The sequence below is a fragment of the Opisthocomus hoazin genome, chromosome 1, assembly GCF_030867145.1.
Source record: "Opisthocomus hoazin isolate bOpiHoa1 chromosome 1, bOpiHoa1.hap1, whole genome shotgun sequence".
NCBI lineage: Eukaryota > Metazoa > Chordata > Aves > Opisthocomiformes > Opisthocomidae > Opisthocomus > Opisthocomus hoazin.
Window position 1 is genome coordinate 27,168,179 of NC_134414.1, and position 22,618 is coordinate 27,190,796.

At 41.9% G+C, this 22,618-nt stretch overlaps 1 protein-coding gene across 5 annotated transcripts in view; it reads left to right on the forward strand.

The window, feature by feature from the left end:
* MTUS2 (microtubule associated scaffold protein 2) overlaps positions 1-22,618 on the forward strand; it is a 318,231-nt gene that overhangs the window by 187,602 nt on the left and 108,011 nt on the right. The window lies entirely within an intron of this gene.

Consider the following 22,618-nt stretch of genomic DNA (forward strand, 5'->3'; position numbering starts at 1 on the left):
CTGACAGACTGCACCCTGGTGTGGATATAACCATGCCTAGACACACGCAATTAGGCTACAGCAGTGTCTCATAACCTCTTGCCCATCAATCCAAGATGTGTGGGAGTTATGCTAGCACCACATCCTCTGGAGAGCTTCAAATGACTACAGTGATGAAAAGAAAATAACTGTTGAGGAAATGTGTTTTCCTCCCCAGACTGCACTGGGCTTTGAGCAGGACAGCTTCACTCTCTCGTTTTGGGGATCGAAGAGGGCCTGCCTGCGTTGTAACCGGCTGTATCTGCTGCCTGGATACACAGACCCCCTATAGCACACATTGTGCTAGCCTTGCTCTGTGGTTCAACCCAGATTGCTTTTCTCTGTTTCTCTCCCTGGTTTTCAGCTCAGAAGAACAGCTCACGGGGGACCCGGTTCAATTTCTGGGTGTAATTTACATGTGGCTTCTGGGACGAGTAGGCTTTCAATGCCTAGCTGTTGCAGTGTGAGTGCAGTATAGTGAGTACCCTACCAAGGGTCCCATGTGTTGAACTGGGATAGTTTTCTCCCCATGGAAGATAGATAAGGGATCTCAGAGCATAATGAAACATTTGAGAGCTGAAAAAACCACAGCTGTTAAAAGAACACCTTTTCCTAGTAGTGAGTACTCTAAAACATGATGGGTTTGAAATGCCTACTTGGGAAATGTCATTTCTCTTGTCATACATTTCATAGCTGTACATCTTGGAGATCCCAGTTTGATTTTGTCACACATGAGTTATTTCCGTGCTCAAAAATTTTTTAAGAGATTTGTTCAAGATTGCATAGTAAATAATTGACTTGTCCCTGATACTGTATTTTTAATCTAGCTGTGTTTTGGAGCACACAGAATAAACGCTTCAAAAAAGCAGCAATCCTTTTAACCTACTGCTGAAAACTAGAATGAATCTCATATTTTTTCTTAACTTTATTTTCACTATTTTCAGAGCAACACAGTATTATATTCCCATGATGACTGATGTCCTGTAAGGCATTTCAGAAGAAAAAGTCAAAGGCAACAGAAACCAGTATTTCTTCCCAAAGACTAGGGATGATGCATCCAGTCATTCTCACTTCTCACAGGCCTCCTGTGTTACTCTGCTGATCTTTAGGGCTTGTTTTTCCCTGGAGATTTAGGTTGAGTTTTGTTATTGCTGATTACAAAGCTCCAGCTTGCTGGTGTTTTGCAGGGAAAACTCCACAGATCCTTTACTGGTAACAACAGAGGGAATGAGAGTTTATTGATGACACCCTTCTAAAGAAACTGCGAGCAGAAAGAAGCTGAAGTGTATTAACTTTTGAAAAATTTAACATTTACCTGTTTTTTCAAATAAAAATATTTTTTCATTTTAAACAGTGAAAGGAAAGTGGACCCAGTGGTATAATACATAGAGATATTCACTAGCAGACTTCACATGGTATTAAAACTATAAACCTGTCCTTGCTTTAATTAAACCGCTAAAGCAGTTCATCTTTTAACCAGAAGAATTACTGCTCTGAAGTGAAAGAATGGAAAGGAACAGGCAAAAAACCTATGATAAATTAAATCTCTCATCTTAAATTATTTAGTATGCCATAATATTTATGTGAAGCTTCTAATTTTTACATGTCTGTATGTCACAGATCTAGTAATCTATGCCAGGGTGTTGGGGGCTCAAGCACGGGGCACCACTCTCATCTCCCTGCTGTCTGGGGTTTCAGTCTCTGCCTTGCTGCATCCTTCTTCCAGAAGAACTCCCCTCCCTCAGTGGTATGGAACAAAAAGGTAGCTCAGGTTGCTGTGGAAACCTTAATTTTGACTTTAGTGGCTTGTTTGCTGGTTAAGATTTCCATCTTTAAAATTGCATTAATTTTTCAAAGTGTAGTTATTTATATAAGCACATTCCTTTTGCAGTGTTTGAATGGTTCACAGCTGACATTGTAGGAATTTAGTTTAGAGTAATGGTCTCATGCAATTCAGAGTAACTATTACAGAGAAACTACAGAATTGACCTCTATACCTATTTACCCTTCATAATTTGCAGGACTACATCTCAGCTGCTCAATATATTTTCATAACTCAGTGGACACTCGTGGATTTTCCTTCAGAAGAATTAATGTCACCCCTTAGGGATGTGCATATTGTCTTTGGAAATTATGACTCATAGCCTGATGGGGAGGGAACAATAAAAATCTCGATAATTTAGCCTGTGATCTATTTTATATTTGGTACAATTTTCAGCAACTGTATTAAAAATCATGCAGGTTTATGGTTTCTCAACCTCAAGCCCCAAATGGAATATTTTCACAGTCTCAAGAGATGCAGAAATGCGACTTTCGGTAATTTTTCATTGTAACACTTCGCATGTTAACAGCATGACCTGTCTACAAGTCACTGGGAGTCACAGTAACAAAATGGCTGTGGCATTCTGGAAATGCTAGGATCAGACCTGAAGAGACACGAAGTTGTGGTTTAAATTCAAAGGACAACTAGTAAAAATTTGAATTATTTTAGATCCCATGTCTTTTTATGAAAACTGAGATTCATGTCTTCAGCTTGAGAAAGGAAGGAAATAAAAACTCACTATCCATCAAAAATAACTGACTCCTGAAATAACAGCAGTTTGTAATTTATATGAAGTTTCACACGTATCTCCAGTATCACCTGCCTAGGTGATGCCCACCCATCTAGCAATGCTCACCTTCCTTAAAAGCAGAAAAAACAGGAATCGGAAAAAATCATGGGGGGAAAAAATCACGGGTACAGGGAAAAGGGGAACACAACTAACGTGTGTGAGACGGACACCAGAGTCGCAAGGGCAACTGTAATTTTAGTTCTGTGTGGACACTGAAATCCTGTTCAACGTATGATCAAAGGGCATGAGCCACATCAGTACAAGGTGGCTTTGCAAGCCTCTGCTGTGGGTTTTATTGAACGCCGGTTTGGAAGGCCGTGTCACTGTCAGAAGTACAATACACCAAGTTGCGAAGGAGAGATTTTAGCCCATAATAACCACTGTTCTCTTTGACTGTGAGAATAATGATACCTATATGCATGTGTAATAGGTTAGTGTACTCTGGTGTTATCATCCTTCCCCTCTCCTTGTTTTGCATAACTTTGGAAAGAGCTGCTATGGGTGGCCTGGGACATCAGCATCCAAAGGAGCGGTCTCTGTCAGTCTGGTTTGACAGAGATCGACAGAACTCCAAATTTTTCTTAAGTTTCATGATGACTCCTGACATCTCCCTTTCATACCGGTGGCAACGACGTATTTCCTTCAGAGCCGAGCAGTCGGCATGCTCATTGGTACCATTTGCCACTTTTTTTCTGGTTTGGCATAACTTGCAGCATGGGATATTTCTGTGATCCATCCGAGTAGCTGGCATCATGGCTTGCTTGTGTGTCCTTACTGGTTCTATGTGCATCCTCCCAGCTTCCAACCTAGCTGTGTGCATCCTTGGGGAATGCATGAGGGCATGATCTATGTTTGCTGTATTTGTAATGCTCCCTGACTGCTTCTCACCTTAGCCTCATTTAAAGCAAATTCCTTGTGTCAACACAAAATCAAAAATCCATAAGAACAGCATATAATCTCCAAATTCTGTTCTGGACTGTAGGTAGGGCTGTGAAAATCGAATGGGTTATATGAAGTTTATTGAACAGTTAGTGACTCATAATCTCTAGTAATGTCCGCAGGCTGTTACTAATATTAAGTGAAGTGGTAGATGCACCTTATTAACTTCTGCATAACGGTGCTCTGTGACGGTGTAATCTTTCAGTCTTACCTTCTGCTCTGTCACCAAGTGTTTACGAAATTGCTTCTGACATTCTTCCCCTGAATCACATCACAAGCCACTAGCTGAAGGGTTATTTCAGGAAAGATGATTAGGAAAGAAGGATCTTGAATAGTTTATCTGAGCCACGAACATCACTGGTAGATTTATTTATATCAAATATAAATTGTCTTTAATTTCTGGAAGCCTTAGTTAAGTATACTCAAAATGATTCTGCTGTTTTAGTTTAGTCAAGCAGTTGATATATGCATAACGGTATGATGGGTCCTAAACTGGATTTCACTGTAAGAGATCAAAAGCCTGAAAACATGAAATACCATTTTCTGATGGACTGAAACATATTTAAATTTCAGAGAATTTTATTTAACCTAGTGTGCATTGTTTTTCCTCTACTTTGTAAGGATTGCATTTGACTGAAAAATAAGTGAATTGTTGAACCAATGGCAATCTGAGGAGCTAGGCAATTACTCCCTCTCTTGTTCATGGCTTTGGATTCACTAGTCCATGTATGCTTAGTTGCAAGAAGAGATTAATTTGGAATTGATAATTAAGTAAATGCGTTAAAATCTTCAAGCAGATCTGTCCAGTGGGACAGATTCTGCACTGCTCTGGCAACTGGTGCCTACATTGGTAAGCGTTGCCAATATATGTGGCTTGAATAAGTCTTGTGCTTCCCAGGTTTCAAAATCTCTGTCAGATTAAGTTGATGCTCCTGGATGCTGCAGGTGAGCGTGAGCTCACTACAAACATCTACATATTGCCACAGTGGTTTTTTTCTAGGCAAAAGTACAATAAAGTGAAATGGTAAACCAGAAGAATAGTGGTAATATAACAAACAGTCCTTTTAAGTCCCACATATAAAATGTACAAGAATGGCTATGCAAGGTGGAAACATTTCTGAATAATACTATGGCATGCCAGACTTATGCCCACATAACACAGCTAGTCCTGGACAGTGAGTTTTCAAGAGGTTTTCAGAGCCTGGCAGTAACTGAGAAGACGGAATTTGCTCTTTAAATATTGAACGGTCAGAGCTAGGGATTTGCTGTGGTAAACTTGTGGTATTTTCTTGAGTTATATTAAATTCAGAAAACTAAATGAGGCTTTCTCAGCAGTGTACCAATATCGGAAATAATTGTGTATTTTTTTCTAATTGCATTGCTTATATAAGAAGAATGTTTGATTAAAAATGCATGTCCTTGACAGAATTCCCTGAGGCAGCCGCTAGCAGAGATCTCCCCTGAGCACACCCAGTGTGCACAGTGCCGCAGGAAAGCACACAAATCTGTTCAATCACTGTCGTGTGTTAAGGAAGTCATTTCAGAAAATGACTAGGGTATTTCGACATATAGAAAACCCAATGTAAATAGAGTCTTCTCACACAAGGTTACAAAGACACTAAATAGAAAGAATTGTGTTACAGTGAGGAACAATAATTGTCAAAGCTAAGACAGAAAATAACATTATTTTCAACCAAATGAGCAACAGTTAATTATTGGACTTATAAGCTGCAATGCCAACATCATTTTGTAAAACCTTTCTCATTCTCCATTGTCTGTTTTCACTTGGTGTGAAAGATGATACAGATGCAGTATGAAAAATGATGGAGTAAGAATGTACCTTCCAATCTCAAACACCTAAGTGATTCAACCCAGAAAGAAAAATTACACGTTTTATTTATTTACAGCCCTAGCTACATTGCTTAGTTTTATACCAATGTTTCTGCCTGGTATCAACAACTGCCAGAGTTTCCCCGGGTCATTGGCGCTCCTCGGGGCTCTGCAGGCAGCTCCCTCTCCCTCCCCTTCTCCACTCTCGAAACTTCGGAAATGACAAGTTCTCCCATTGTGTCCTGTAAACTATCAAATGCTATTCAGTCAGAGGTCTGGCAGGCTGAGGCAAGAAACGCAATTCAAAGGCAAAAAGGAAAATCTTGGAAATATCCTCTGACTATGTCATCCCACTTACATCACAAAAGAGCACAAGTTTTTCGGGAGGCACTTGGGTGGTACCTGCTCCATCCAGCGGTGCCTGTGCAGGATGCGCTGAGCCCCTGGCAGTGATGAGAGCAGCATAAAAGCAAAAATAACCCTTGGAGATTTCAGATGAGGGAAGCCGAAGAACTGTGCAGGCACCAGGGCTCATGAAAGGATGCAGGTCACCGAGCCTATAGCCACAAGGACCTGTCCCAGCTGGACTCCTCCATGGGTATTTTCCCACAGCCACTGCTTCTCAGCTGGCTTATGGGTGTTTCATAGTGAGGCACTAGGAGGGCACTGGTTGCATCCCTAGGGAGGCTGGTAGCTCTGCATGGGGCAGGTTAAACTGTTAGGGGTTAAGAAACCACCAGCCACATTATTTTCTGAAATATCTAAAATGTGCTTAGGGTCTGGGTTGTGCTGAAATGCTTTTATGCAGCATCTCCAAACACAGGTCCCGCTTTAGTAGTGTGAAACCCTAAGATTCCAAGATGAAACTGAAAGGGGGGTGATGTGTGGCACGTCACAACTCGGACTGGGGAGGCAGTGAGTAGTCTTAGAGCTTGTAGTCCTGTCACCTGTAAGACTTTCCTGGTGTTTGCATGGAAACAAAGTGCTCTTATCTTTAACTTCACCCAGGAACTGCATGTTTTGCTTCATATAAGTAGACTGCTGTAACACAGATCCAGCTTTGAAGAGTTACTGCTGCCTGCACAGAGGTTTTATAGGTTCCCAACTTTAAACAGTCATAGCATGAATTCCCTAGGCTTTACCAGATGCAAGCACATCTAAAATGGGTCTCATTTGCTTGATTCTATGTTTTGTAAATGCAGATGCTAAAAATCATTGGTGTTTCTTAAAATCTAAGTGAATATTGTTTTGGAAATGTGATCTGGTTGTTTTGTAAGCTGAAATATTTGTGTAGCTGTGTTCTTATAACCAGGGTGGTATGAGGATATGAAAAGGCAAAATATTTACAGGGAAAGGTAGTATAGTTTATTAGACTATCTGACAGAGTTGGGGAAAAAAAATAGCAAAGTTTCAGACACATGAGGTCTTCCTCAGGTCTGATATAGATGTCACAAACTTTAAACAGTATTTAAAGTACTTTGAGCTTAAGTTTATTATGTTAATAATTAGATAATCTAAAAGAAAAAAGTCCTCAGTACTTGAGGACTAGAGATGGATGCTAGAAAAGGGAGAGGTGAAAAAGGCATTAGTTCTTCCAGGACAAAGAAAGAAAAGTAATAATCAGCTATGAAATAGCAAGGATCTAGCTGGGAGTGAGAAAAATTGTCATGTGCCACGTAGCCACCTTCCCCTTTGAGTCCATAAATTTAAGTGTCCACTTGAGTTATGAATTTCAGTTTCCAGACTCATCTTTGGAAGGTATTTTTAAGAATTCCTTGGGGACAAAGGCTAGAAGTCAGAGATGGAGTGGCTATTCTGTGGAAACAGATTTCCCACTGACAACTGACTATCTCTGTCCTCTGTTGATTATCTGAAGTGTCCTCATTCCGATGTAAAGCGGCTCATTTTTGGGAGAGTATCCAGTGCATTGAGTAGAGGATAGCAAATCTGGGGCTGTAGGATGCCCAGACTGTGATGTTTCTTCTGTGGGAAGCAGTTACTGAATGGGGCTGCATCATGCTGGTGACATGTTGACAAATTTTGGGTTTAGGGATCTCTGACATGGTGCTGTATTTTGGTCTGCAAGAATGTTGTTTCTGATGTTAAGATTGAGAAGTTGAGGGGGTTGGCTGACTGCCAAGAAAGGCAGTAGTAGGAAAAGTTACTTTAAATTATGATCTTCCAAATTGTTTTGTTGATTTTTTTCCCCGTTTCCATGTAGGGTGTGGTGATGAACAGAAGTACATGACCATTGGAGTTTTCATTTTGTATTCTGTTAAGTGTATACACTGTCCATGCCCTAAACACAAGTTCTTGCTGGGGATAGGGGCAACTCTCTTTAGAAAACTTAGATTGATGTGGTGGATGTTGCCAGTGTCCTCAGGGCACATCAAGGGTGATAGAACCATAACCTTTTCAGTATATTTTCAATGCCTATTGAATTTGTGGAGCTTGGATTGTTGCTCTGTGGGGTCTGAAAACGTTTAAACGTTTGACACTGTTATAAAACCAACACAGATTGAAAACCGTATCCATAGTTGGATTAGAAAGGAGCAGAAAGTGAATTTGGAACAGCTGCCTCAACTACAGTACTTGTAAATGACAATGTAAGAAAGCCTGAGAAACAGCTGGAAAAGAAAAAAGCCTGTTCTACTGTATATCAGCGGAGATAAAAAAAGCAAATAAAGTTATGTTGAGGTTTGGGAATGCAATATTGGTCAAATCACACCTGAAGATTTTCTGAAGTCTTACACCTCTTTGCCTCCTTTATGAAAAGCTGTGTTTGGCTTTTAACCCATCCCTACAGTTCAGTCACTCTTTTTTTTAACTTGGGAACAGCTTTATTCTCCATTCGAGCTGTTTTGTCTGGAGTTTTCTTCATTAAATGAAAACCAGAAGTGAGATGGATAGAATTCTGAGCAGTGTAGGTGTCACTTCAGATTATGGCTTTCAGCTCCACCTGTAAGGTTGCACAAAGAAGTACAAAGTGGAAGTCAAACACATTTGAAGATGGAATTGTGGGACCTATTTTGGCTGGGTTGTGTCTAAGGCTAAACGCTGGAGGAAGAGCGTGTCCTGGATTTTAGCAGTTTCTCACCTGCAGTGACACAGGGCCAGACCTTCCACTGGCACCGTCCCATCAAAGATTGCAGGGGAGCTGTGGTGATTTACCCCATGGGTGTCTGGCTCCCCCTTACCTGCAGCACAGCCTCAGCTGTCTCAGAAAGAAGCATTTCGGTTGTATTTTTTCTGGAATACATTGACTTCTTGCGTTCTCCAGCCACTCACTGTCTGCTAGACGAGCCTGTGACAGCTCAGGAGGCGCACCGCAGGTTCTGCTTGTGGGTGGAAATTACCCAAAGCCAGTGGTGTCCTAACCAAAATTTGTTCCAAGTATGGTTCATTCAAGCTTAAAGAGATAATAAAAGAAAAATAAGACGTGATATTATCTTAAGTATCCATTGATGGAAGCTCAGTAGGCCTGAGGTACACCATTTGAGAATAACTTAAACACGCCGTAACTGGGAAAGATATATTATAGAGGATAACCTCTGACTGAAGAGCCAGCTTCTCCCTGTAAAGCAAGCCCTGAAATTTAAACACGTTAGAAGCAGTACTAAATATAGCTACTGGCATTATTGTTAGGATAAGCTGAGCTAGTGTTTATAAAACCAATATCCTTTCTGCTATGGTGCGCTAACAGCGTTTGCCTAATTACTAATATTTTCAGTTCAGGGAATTTTGATATGATGAATTGCCTATTACTTGATGAGACATTTTGGACGCAATTTCAATTCAGTGTCAGTGTTCCACTTCAGTAATATGCCATATTTTCACCGTTTTTTAGTTTACCTTACTCGGTCCTACAAATTTACTTTAATTATGACAAAACCAATAAAAATCCAGAAGCCATTCAGGCCCTTGGCTAGTGGTGCTGGCGAAAGCTGTGTTGCTGGTCACAGACTGTATCCAACAGCAATGGTATTGTCAAAAATTCTCAATTTAAAAAAAAAAAGCAAATTTTTTTATTTTACTGTGTAAAATGACTCCTTCTGCCAGACCATTTTACCTCACTGAGTCCATATTTTTGTGTAGATGCAGTGTTCACTATTTCTCTATTATTTTCACAAATATATTTAAAAGTGTACAAGACCCAAGTGATTCATATGGGTCCAGTGAATATGTTATGAACTTCTGTTTATTTTTGCTTTCTAACTCTTCAAGGATTGTGATTTTTTTGCTAAAGTGTGTGAATTTACATAAAATTTCCGGGGTCTTTCACAGTTTGCCAAAGAAGGTAGAATCAACTCATGTAAATGTAGTTCTTCTAAGAGAGAAAGAGGTCATGGTGTAGTTACATGTTGATGTTTTCTAAGGTTGTAAACAGTGATTACATTTTTTTGGTAATAGTGCAGGGGAGAATGAATGGGTTGGCTAAACAAATGGCATGTCGTCGTCAGTGAAAGGGTTGCTTATTCTTTGTATAGCCAAAGTCAGAAAAAGATGAGGCCATGTACTAGTACAGATTTCCTTCATGCTTGAGTACTTGACTTGTCATACGGAGGCTGAAGAAGTGCTGTAGCGTGGGATCTGATTGTCCTCAGGGACTGCCACGTTAATAATTGCTCTCGGTAGCCCAGGAGGAGGAGGAACTTTGGATGAACACTGTGCTGTAAGGAAAGATGATGACCTGTGTAATAGTGGAACATTTAGATTCTTTTTTATTTTAATGCAATCGTAGATCATGTTATACCTATTGTTGCAAAACTTTCCTGGAGAAAACAGAGGCTCAGCCGCAGTGAAGTGAGGCTGCTTTTGGATTTCATCGCAAGCTGCGAGCAGGAACAACCTGATCCCAGGGCACCAGCAGTGCTGCTCAGCCTCGGAGCAGCGCTGGCCTGCACGGCCTTTGCAGGAAAGCCCTAGGAGGACGTGAGAGTTGAGCGTTTAACCTCCCAGTCGGGAGGTTTTATTTACATTGTGTAATACCATCTGGTCACACTATTTGGGTAGGGTTTGATTAGTCCGAACACAGGAAAGCTCTGGGGAAAAAGCCACCTCAAGGTATTGCAGTAGCATCAAGAAGAGAGTTTTGCTGCCCCAGGGGCCAGAACCAGCTGCCAGGGGAGAGACAGACAGTGGAGGTGGGTCAGGGTAGGCAGAGAGCCAGGGAGGAGCCTTGCTGAACCTTGGCTGGGGGAGCAGGAGGGACAAGGAGCCCTTTTCTCCATGCTCAGCATTGCCCTGGCCAGCTCAGGTCCTCTGCCCAACCACGGTGCAGGGCTGGCAGCTATTTATTGTCTCCAGCACTTTGCTGCCACAGGGAAGCTTTGCACTGCATGTGCCTTGATCCTACAGGCTGTTTAAAAGTAGCCTGATGAAAGGTGGAGCTTTACTTTTGAGATGTGGGTATCTGCCAGCCCAGAGTCAGCTCTGGGTCACTCACTCATCAGAGCAATGACTTTTGAGTCTGTTCTAGACTAGTAGAATAAAAACCACCCTTTCTAAGACTTAGACTACTTTCCCCAGCAGAAGATGAATCACTGTCTTCTACTTTTAGGAGCAGAGTGCAGTTGAAGATTTGATGTTGTGTCCTGAAGAGGAATACACCTCACTTTGGGACCGCAAACCTTCCCTGTGCACGTTGGATGCGCGCTTGCCTTGATGAAGGATTATGACTTGAGCCTCATTTTAATTCCTAGGACTTTGCTCATAGATAAATATACTTATTTGTCTGTGTATTCTTTATTGTCTCTTCTTGAAATGCTTTTAGAGACAGATCGCCTTCCTAATAACACCCATGCTTTAATTACAAATATGTATAGCAGACACAGTGAGGAGTACAGTGCTGGTATGAATTACATGCAATATCTGAAGGTTTTTGTCACTTTCTGGAGATATATTATTGCACTGTGAAGGTCAATCCAACCTATTAGCGCATTGATAAATACCAGGCAGCAATCTTACTTCGACAGAGCCCACATCAAATCATGAATTTGTTCATGGTGCCCTCCCTGTGCCAGTCCCCACACTTCTTTTCTCCGCTCATTGAGTTCAGTGGCACTGCTCACTGTGAACAAAGGTGTCACGGCTGAGTCCTTCAGCTGGGCCAAGGGAAAAATGCAGGGGTACTTACCAGGGCCAAGGAATGTGCACTACTGACAGCAGCAGTGGGACAGTCAGGGCTGCCACAGAGATGGCTGCCTGGGGCGTACCCAGGATGACAGCAAGGAAAACACAGGCAGGGAAAGGCTGAAAGTCCGGCTCGAGCAGCCGGCAGCACGCTACCCTGCAGCGGAGGCGCAGATCCTGCCGCAGACACCCTCCCCATTCCCTGCAAGCAGCTGGTGAATGCAAACATCCCTGCAAGAAGCAGATGGTTGCAGGGGCTTGCAGCTGCAGGGCAGCGTGTGGTGGCATGGCGACAGTGCAGGGGTTCTCTGGGCACCACGGCCACCCGGCATTGCAGCAGGGCCCTCGGCCGCCCTCCTCCCCGCTCGGCATCCACCGCTCCAGCAAGCCATACCAGAGGATGGGAAAAGGTGGGTGCGTTTAAGCCTGCAACCTTGCACTTCAACCCCAGATGTGAGGAGACAGAAAGGGAGGTTTTACATCTTGTGTTGTCTAAGTGCCTGTTGCACCTTTTTTGCAGAAATTGGTTGTATTTGCCTGTTCGTGTGTACGTACAGCCCGACAGCCTACAGCTGGGGGGACCAGAGGGACGGTGGGGCCAAGTCAGGACAAGGGCACACTGACAGAAGGTGGCTCAGATGAGGTTATGCCCCAAGACCCTTTTGGGAGTCTTCTTTTTGCCTTGTGTCTGCTCTGAGCTTTCCAGCCTCCTTGAAAATAAATGAATGAGAGTTTTATGTTCCTCTTCTGCTGTTTGAGCGATGCTGCAGTCCTGTGGCAGGGAGTGGGTGCTGGGTTCAGGAGTGCTGGTAGTAACAACAGAGAAGATTTGCTTCCTTTTTTTCTCCATTGTCACAGCATTAGCTTTTGTCTAAAACCTGCTTGTTCTGAGTTTTTAGGTTGCTAAATATTGATGATGTCTACACAGATATTTACACAGTTTCAAAACCTCTGAGCCTCCCGACTCCCTGCTTTGAAAAGATTGTCACCGCTTTGAACCTTGCACAGAATTTAAGAAATCAAACGAGGAAAAGAGTCGTGGCAATGAGTCACCAGACAGAAAGGTGGTTGGATCAAAGAGGACGTCTCACCTTCTTTCCTGCCTGCGACCTTACATAAACACCTCACTCTTAGATCCTGGCTGTGTAGATCTGTAAATTATTCAAACCAACCAACAAATTAGATACTGTACATGCCAGAAGTGGGAAACAGGTAACAACAAAAGTCTTAACTGTGAGATTTGTTTTGGGCAATGGAGGAAAACAAAGAGAGTGAAATACATGGCAAAGATAAAGTAGTGGCTGTACAGTGTACGGTTTGCATTGTTCTTGGATTTTGGGAGGAATTCTTTCAATATCAAAGAAGACTCTCAAAGGTCACCTGTAAAATACTTTGAAAATGTAGTTCTTTAGAATGCACAGTAATTTTTCCTGAGGTGCTTTTTTAATAAGATAGGCAGAGAATTGGCGTGACCTCAGAGATACCAAACTAAGCTAATACATACAAGTAAAACACATGTGGAATTAAGCTCACAAGGACTTGAAGGCTGAGACAGAGTGAATCCTTGTTCCTACAGAAGTTGAAGTAACATCTTCTGTTGAAGTTTTCAGCATAGGATTTCATCCCAGATACTATGGATGGGCTGGCATCTTTTGTTGATCTGGAACAGCAGGGCCGATGGCATAGCTGTGGGAGACACAAGGGTTACTGGCCTCAAGGAGAGGAAAATGTTCTGCTAGGAACCCCAGAAGAGGTTGTATGGTGTGCCCGTAGCTGTCTCCTCTGCATAGTGCCCTACAGTCCCTGCATGCACAGGAGCTAACAAGCGATGGGGCAGAGGAGGAGGAAAGAAGGAAAAGCAAAGGAAGGATGTGCCAAGACAAGGTCATCTTATGGCAAGACTTCTGTATCTGGTAGAGTTGCATTAAGTGTACACAGGTCATTATTGTAACTTCAACAAAAAGCAGAATCTGCTTTTGCTGAAGATCTCATATAACAGAGCTGTAGGCCCACCAAATAGCTCCTAGACCAGCAAGGACAACTGCTTTGAAGGTGGTCATGATGGGAGATGTTATCTCTGTGGCTCGGTTGCAGCTTTTCACAGCTGTAGTCTCTGCCACTTTTGGAAAGGGAGATGAGGGAGTTTTAATGATTACAACTCAGGGAATTATTGAAGGCCCAGAAGCAAACGTGAGGCACATCCACCTGATTGTCATCAGTGGTATCGGCTAGGCTAAGGGGAGCATGAGGAGATGTGGCAGGAGGTGACATTATGGATATGAACAGACATTCGTAGGATTAAAGGGACCTCCAAGATCAGCTTCACCAGGTGAAAGAGAAAAAGACGATTTAGGGCCTTAAGAAATTTAAAAAATATTATGTTTTAAATGAAGAGCTTTCACGTGAAGGACCTACCTGTCAAGGCAGAATCATTTACAAGATTGAGTATCAGAGGGAGACAGTCATTAAAAAACCTTGGGAAACAGAACAGAATATCTGGGTGGCAGGACTCACAGCTAAAAAATGTGAAGCAGCAATAGTTGTAGAAATAATTCAAATGTGTCAGTGCAGCTTAGGTAGAAGAAACTGGGCTCAATCATGTTTTTGTTGGCGATCTACCTTTATAAAAATAAACTTCAGGAAAAACTCTGCAGAGCTGGGAGAGCATCAGCTTTTCTTTGGTTTTGCTGAACTTCATTCCTTATCACTCTGTGTTTATGTAAAAATGAGTCTGGATCTGTCCTGATATTTAGTTACAGGTATTTTTTCATTAAAAAACAGATTTTTAGGGGTGCATGTTTAGACACATCACAATGCTCAGAAGAGGGATTTGCATGTGTCTTTTTCAAGAAGAATTTGCGAGATGTCACACTTTTCAGACAGTTCACAGAAGCTGCAACTGGTTCCCACTCTCTATTTGCTCTAAAAGCTTTTCTGACTCTGCCGACCAAGAGGTATAATCTCCCAGAGCTACCTTGCATTTAATTAGTTTAGATGACTTCACTTCAGGAACAGCATGGAGATACTAGGGAGACTTCAGCTGACGTGTTTCTCCATGGCGCGAAAGCCGAGAATCAAGCCTTACCTTGTGAAGCTTAAAGGGAATGATTAACGTAATAGAAGACTGATTACTCCGTATCATGTATATGTACTTCCACGTGGAACAGGGATGTTATAATCAATCTTACAGACTAAAGGATAGCAAAGTGACGTAGTTGTTGTATCTGGCCATCTTCAGCCTAGACATGAGGTATGATTTTAAATGCTTTGGTGTAGTAAAGCAACGTAACAGCTTAGCAGAGGGAAAATAAAATGTCAGAATAGCTGGTTTGGGGAAGGGGCCAGCTCACCACCACCTGAAAAATTTAGCATGAGAGAAGGTATCTTTTCATTATATGCATCTTGAAGTAAAGTATTCTAACTCATCTTTATGAGAAATTCTGGATCCTGTTAACAAGTAGCAATACGTAGGGGAAAGAGGTATCAGGAGGAGATGGCTTAGACTGGAGGCATATAGGCATACTTTCTGTCCTGGTGAAGTCCTCTCCCTTCACAGACCACAAAAGCACAGTGTTTCTGCATTGTCAGCTGTAATCCCCAATTAACCACACTCTGCACTACCCTTGTGACACCCAAGAGTTTAGCCCATTGACTGCAGCAGTCAAGCAGTTAGCAAGAATTCCTCCATGCACCATGCCAGCCATCACCACCTTCAATGCACAGCTGGTTGTGTGCTTTCTGGGCAAGAAAAGCCTTCCTCTGAAGTGTTACAGGTGCCAGTGCAGCTAATTTCACCATGGATGTTGACCTGAAGTGGCACAACAGTCCTGCCTTAGGTGACTGATCAGTCCCCAGGTTCCTAGTGATCATTAGATGTGACGATTTTCCCCCAGAACCAATTGGCAAAGGCCCTGGGAACTACAGGCACATTGCAGCTCCTTGCCATGGCTGCAGACATCTGATGGCACCGTGGTGTTGTCTGCTCTCCAGTTATGGCAAGCAGTCATTCAGCTCAATGGAGAAGTGTGTCTGCCTGCCTCAAGTCCTGGGGCTCAATGCTGAGAGCTCTGGGGAGCATATATAGGATCTGTAACACCTAGAGTCAATTTACATGGGCCAGAGGTCTCTTCTGACTGTAAATATTTGCTCAGCAAATTGGATTCAAGTAAAATGGTATGTAAAAGGCCATGTAGTAAGAACTGAACTGCAAAGCAGCAGCTCCTGTTTGTTTTCCTTCTGTTTGTCATTCTGTTATCTTTTGGTTTTAAAACTGGACGTGACGTGCATTTTCGTCATTTGCCTTGCTGGACTTTCTGACTTTTGAGCCAAGATGTCTGTCTCAGGTTTCATCGGAGACATTTTTAGGTCTAATATTAAACTGCAAGTTTGGAATGGTCTCTACTTTCTTCAATTCTAATTCACAACAAATGCATTTGATGGCAATTTTTTCAGAACAATGTATTTCTGATTGCAAGAAAAGTGAAAGTAAATAATTTGCCTCAACTTACCTTTTAAATCACCTTGGGTTTCCTAATATAGTGGCTTTTCACTGATCATGGTTTACGTGTTGTCTACCTTAAACAGTGCTTCTTGAATGGTGCTTATTTTAAAACTACCCACACTCACTTCATTTGCAGTCTTCAAAAGGTGAAGCCTTTTTTTTTCCTAAAAATAGGGAGGTTTCTACTTTTTTTAGTTAAACTGAGTACATATTGCTTGATATTCATGCCAGTGAGAGTACCATCATTAGGATTACCACTTTGCAGAGAATGCTCCCTTCTTAAAAGCATTCGTTTATTAAATGACCCAATTTATTAAATGAAACATTTTTTTCTTTTCACAAAATGAGTGCCTTTCACTGTAAGTTTCTAAGGTTTGTTTGGGTTCCTATGCTGCAGAAGATGTTATGCAATTCATGAATTCAGCATATAGTGACCTGAAACTTTCTTTCCTATGTCACATCCATACTGCAACATTAGTTACTTACACAGCATTTGGTACAATGTAAGCATAGCCTATGCACTCATACAAACCCAAAGGGTCATACCACATGTCCTGGACCCTCCTGCAATTTTTATTTTTAATATCATATTCTTAATTTGTGCTTAATCATGAACATACAGAACTTAGAAATTTTGACCTTGAATTGGTTCTTTTTAAAAAAATAATTCCATAGTTTATTAGAGTACATCAACCTCAATGAAATATGAAGAAAAACACTTAATTGTTGGTTCAGATTTTTTGTGTGTGGCTAACAGTATCTTCTTCATAGTTCCTTTTGTGTATTTAATGATTATTTTTCTCGTTTGTATGAGTTCTCCATGCACCTAGAGCGGAGACACCATTCCTGTTTCTGCAGATAGAAAGAGGACATCCGCCTGAGATGGCAGAGGTGCTGAGGACAGAAGGAATACCTGAGGCCACATACATTCCTGTTTTCCTGGCTTCCTATGGAAATGTAGCTCAGGCAGTGATGTGTATCTGCAGTTCTCCTAGTTGCTTTGAACTCTGGATATGACAGGGGTTAAGAACTATTAAATCCCTGCAAGTTTCCTGAAAGTAAACATCTGTGTGGAGGGAGAGCTACCCTGCAACTGTTTGGACAGAGAGAAGGGCAAAATTATGAGCTCACACACTGTTAGGCACCTGAGGATCTGCATGGGATAGGGCTTTTAGTAAATATCTCAGCTGTGAGAAAACTTTCAACTTTAGTCTATCTTTTCATTGAAATAGAGATTAAATGAAAAAAACAGTTATCCCCTCCTTTGCTCAGGAAATAGTATGTGTGGTAAAGGTGACAGTTTTTCCAGTCATGGTAGCTGTAGTTTCATTTTACGTATGGAATCTTTGTTCTGAGAAGATGACAGAATCACAGAATGGTGAGGGTTGGAAGGGACCTCTGTGGGTCATCTAGTCCAACCCCCCTGCCAAAACAGGGTCGCTTATAGGAGGCTGCACAGGACACAGATAGAAGCTTTGCTTTTTATTACTACTTATTTATAAATTTCCCAGTTTGGGAGCAGAGAATACATATTCCTTTCAGTGAAACTAATATAAGAAAGGAAATTGCTTAGTTCCTCTTTTAAAAATTAGATCCCTCCAATCAATCAGATTATTGCAAATGCATGATTTTGGGTTATTTTTTAATCACATAACTTCCAATCGATTTAGTCTAATCTCCTACATGTAATCATGCAGTGTAGCTTCCTCATGGGTGGAAAGTAAATTATGCTTTGCCAAAATATGGAAATAAATTGCTGGTTGTTTCATTTTACCCTTTCTTTCCTAAAAATTTTGGTGCTGTTGATCAACAACAAGATATCTCCCAGTTAATATACCAATCAAACCGGTCAGTTACAAATGGCCCGTTCCTCATGTTGTGTCGACTTTCATAACTTCAAATCAGTTATTTAATATTTTATATTTAAAAAAACAGTCTTGTTAAATGAAACTGTGTGCTGTGATTTCACCTAATGGCTTCATGCTTTAAAGAATTAATCCATGAAATATCTTAGATTTTAGGGAAGATTGTCTCCTTAGGGTGAAGCTCAACTCTAGCGAATTCTGTTTAAAAGCATAAGGGCCTTAGCAGGCTTGCTAAATCTTCTGCTTCAGAAACTTTCTTACATGGAACAATAGACTTTGTTTGGTCAGACAGAATAACTGGTGAAACATTTTTTTCTTTAGACATAATCAGTTCCTGTAAATTTCTTACATCAAGTTATGTTATGCCAATATCCTTTGAAGACGTGACATTTTCTCTGAATCTACAGTATACATGCATGAACAAAAGTTAATAAATCTACAGGGCTAAAATTGTCAGAAATTCCCTAGAATAAATGGGCTCTTTATGTACTGTTGCAGCACAGATGTCCTAATTCTTCTTACCCTGAAATTGTGCATTATTATAGCTGCACACAAACCCACCTGGAGCATTGATCTGACCCACTGTGATGGATCCTGTATTTTCATGAGAGTAATAATTTGAATGCCTATTCTCAGGTTACAATCCAGCAAAGCACAGAACGCAACACTTCATTGTAAGCACTGGTAGTGGAGAAGTCCCATTTGAATGAATAGCTGTCCTCGTTTCAGCTGGGATAGAGTTAGTTTTCCTCCCAGTAGCTGCTGTGGATTTAGTAGGAGATTTAGTAGGAGAAGGATGTTGATAACACTGATGGTTTGGGTTGTTGCTGTGAAATCAAGGACTTTTTCCAGATTCTCATGTTCAGCCAACGAGCAGGGTGCAGGAGCAGGGAGGGAGCACAGCCAGGCAGCCAGCCCAAGCTGGACAGTGGAAATATTCCGTACCGTGGGCATCCTGCTCAGTTTGTAAACGGGGGTTGGCCAGGCAACAGGAAGCTCTCAGCTCTTCTCTTGTCCATGGGTTTGAGTCGTCTCTTGTCCAGGAGTTTGAACTTTTTTGGGAAATTCGGGATTTCGGGGTTCTATGATAGCTGCTTGGGGACTGGCTGCGAATCGGTCTTTAGTTCGTGAGAAAAATTGTATTGTATATAGTTTGTTTTACGTATTCGTTATTATCATTGTTATTTGTTATTATCATTATTATTTGTAGTAGTAGCATAGTATTTCCTTTGTTGCGTTATTCCACTGTCTTTATCTGAAGCCAGGAGTTTCCCTTTCTGTCCATTTGTCCACCCCATCCCGCTGGAGGGGAGTGGAGGGGAGGGCTGTCAGACCCTAGTCACTGGCTGCCGCATTAAACTACCACAATAACTTATTTGGACATTTATGTCTAAGCATGTGCTAAAGAGCTAAGCGTGTTCTCTGTTGGAGGAGAACCTTCTGATGGCAAACGGTGCTTAGTGTTAGTCAACCCAGCTTCAGATAGCCATATCAGCAGCACGTATTTGTTCTCTTTTACTGGCACTTGGCTGCCTTTTAGTTTCTTTGTTGCTTAGCAAGACAATGAAATCAAGTGTTACAATACTTCATGCATATAGTGTTTTACAGTTGAATAGAGAGCTAAATTTTGCCACCTCTGAATTAATACTGTCATCATCATTGCTTTTATTATTATGGTCCTTTGTATTATTTTGCAAATGAGAAAATAAAGGCCCAAGCAGATTAGGTTTGGGATTCATCTGCCCTAATTAGATATCTCCAAGTTAGACTTCCTCAGTCTGCAGTACTCACCTCAGGCTTCTTTTCTAATCAGCAAAGAGGAATAGGGACCTCCTGAAAGTGGCTCAGGTCTTCCGAACAGAGAGGCTCTGCTGTCTCTGCTTCTCTGCTGATTATAAAGAGATTGTGGAGTCGCTGGTTCAGATTCAGATAGCTATTTTTTAGGGCAAATGAATCCCATTTTTGCTGAGTTAATCGTGGTCACAAAAGTGTCAGTGGCAAATGTGAAAACTGAATTCAAGTCTGGCTTTTTTTCCATCTTTCAGATCTACACTTTGGACCCCCCAGTGGTCATGAGGTTTCACGGTGTTTCATTTCAGGACCCTGACTTGGTCATGTTTTGTCAATTCCAATTAGGCAGGAATGTCTGATACCGCAAAAGACCACAAAATGTTACGAGGTTTCAGAGAGTGGTACTTTAACTCTAGCCAAGTTTAGAGACAGTTGTAAGCCACTGAAGATAAACACTATTGGACAGTCTTGCATTGTTTGGTGTACATCCGCTCAGGGTGACTACTGTTCGGTATATCGATATCAAATGTCTGTGTATTTGTAATCCCTACTAAAAACATAATTGTGCAAATTATTATTATGAGAAGAAGTTTGCTTCTCCAGTGCTTTGTTTTGCCTTTGTTTGTGTGTTTCATCTTTGTTAAACTTCATTTTTCTGATGCGTAGAACCGGAAAGCAACCTTCAGTGCCTCACTTGTTCCCAGTGAAGGAGGCATTGAGGTGTCCAGTGGAGTTGCAAAAATGGGTTCCCACCAACTTCCCACCAACTACATTATAGGTCACATTTGTGTTTTATGGTGTCACTGCACATGTTATTGTTGTAGTCTAAGGCTTTGATGATTGTACAGCAGCAAAACAAAACAATTAGCTTCTAGACAGTATTGATTTCCAAAAATAAAAGCCGGTCAATGACCCACAGCAACACACTTTTTCCTTCACTGCAGTGTGCTGCTCTGGGTTCTGGTCTCACAGGAGCATTTCGTGCCGGAGCACAGAGAAGGAGCCCTGCGCAAATCAGCAAAGCTGGGTCAGGCTGATAATTTCCTGGATCGGTGGATCGGAGAGATTGAACAAATGAATGTGTTTTGGTTTTTGTTTCCACAGAAAGGATTTTCTTTTAACCCTATTTTTCGTATAAGACAACTGATACCAGTTCATTAAATGGTTCCTGTTTTTTTCACAAAATTAGGAGTTTACAGCACAACTTGTAACGAAGTAACCATTTTCAGCATACTTGCAGGACTCTGCTGCTTCATCAAATGCTGAATTCAACTTCACTGAAAACAGTTTACCCTCTAACATTTTTGCTGTGTTTGTTCTTTTCTCATCCAATTATCTAGGCAAGCAGACTAGCTAGTCTGAATTTTCGTCTAGATATTTTCCCAATGTTATCAATAATTAATTTAACAGAGTTACAGATACACAGAAGAAAGTAGTAAAAGCAGGATTGACCACCCAGCAGGAAAACGAATAATCCTGTCTTTGTTCCTAGGCCGAGCTCCCCCTCAGGTAAACTAAGATCTCGAGTCTGCTCTTAGGCTCGATTTGGTTTATTGGAAGGTGTAATCTCAGAGGATGTAACCATGGATTTTACGCTGCCTTCACGCTATGTTGTCAGGACAGTGGCTGACCTCTAGTGGCAACAACCATAGATTGCTAATGGATCCCCTCGGATTCAGCTGGGAACCAAGCGATTTGCAAACATTTAGGTAATTATATCGCGTGCATTATCGTTGAAAAATGAAAATCAATCAATGTAATGGAAAATGTATTAAAAAAGAATAAGAGGCCAAGCCTGATTTCAGTTGCCTTGACAAATAATTTTTCTTGGAGGCAGAGGCTTACAATAAAACTTTCAGAGTCAGTTGCTGATGAACGTCAATGTGTACAAGTCAATAAGGAACTCGAGACCTGCCAGAAATACATTTCTCCACAACAGACTCCGTGCATGCACATGATTCGTGTGGTTCTGCTCAGTCTGGTTGGTTCCCAGGCCATTTCCAACACAACGGTCTGGTTTTCTTCTCTGCGCCTGAAATCTGCACAGAACAGGGCACAGCAAGGGAAACAAATGACTCACCCCTTAGACTCAGCACCCCTCCATGACAGAAATGCCTGCACACCTAGAGAACCAATGAAGAGAAATGGAAAAAAAAAAGTTGAGGGAGACCACCCACTTTCTCTCTATCAGAAGGCTTTCCTGGTCATTAAGGCTTGGTCTTTATATTGAACTCACTCCAACTGAGTGGGAGCTAAGCATGTTTTCTAGGAGAAGAGAAGGAACAGTACATGGGGATCAAAACGTAAGTAGGAGCTGACTGTGTAAATCAAATACTTGTGCATCATGTGTGCACTGACTGTACACTTCGGCAGAGATCTTTGGAAATGCCTAGATGCAGTTTAGCTACTCATTTGGGATACTGCTCAAGGCTTTGCTTTCCAAAGGTGGCTTATTACTTTCTGAGGAGCCACCCTCATAGCATGGTCCAAACTGAGGCATTTGGGCTAACTTGAATGCCAGAAAAAGACATCCATTACTCGGAGGTGGGAAGGGGAGAGATGGGGAGGCAGCAGGGCCAGGGAAGGGCAAGCTCTGGGGCTGGGCAGCAGTGGGCAGGGTGACAGGTGAAGCAGCACCATGCTCATGCAGCTGGCGGCCAGGCCAGAGCACAGTGGCACTGGTGGGACAGCTGCCCGGGTGGGCTTGCACAGCAGCTGCCAGCCTGCCTCTGCTTTCAGCTCCCTGCCCTGTTGAACCTCATTCCTTGTGTTTGCCTCATCGTAGGCATACTGATGGTGCACTGCAAGGGCAGCAGCTTCAAAAATGCCAAAATATGGCTACAGAGCAAAAAAAGTGGTGCCAAAGTGTGGCACTGCTGTGGTGGATGCTTAAAGGTTCCATGGGTGTAAGCAAAGTCCCTCGAGAAGAA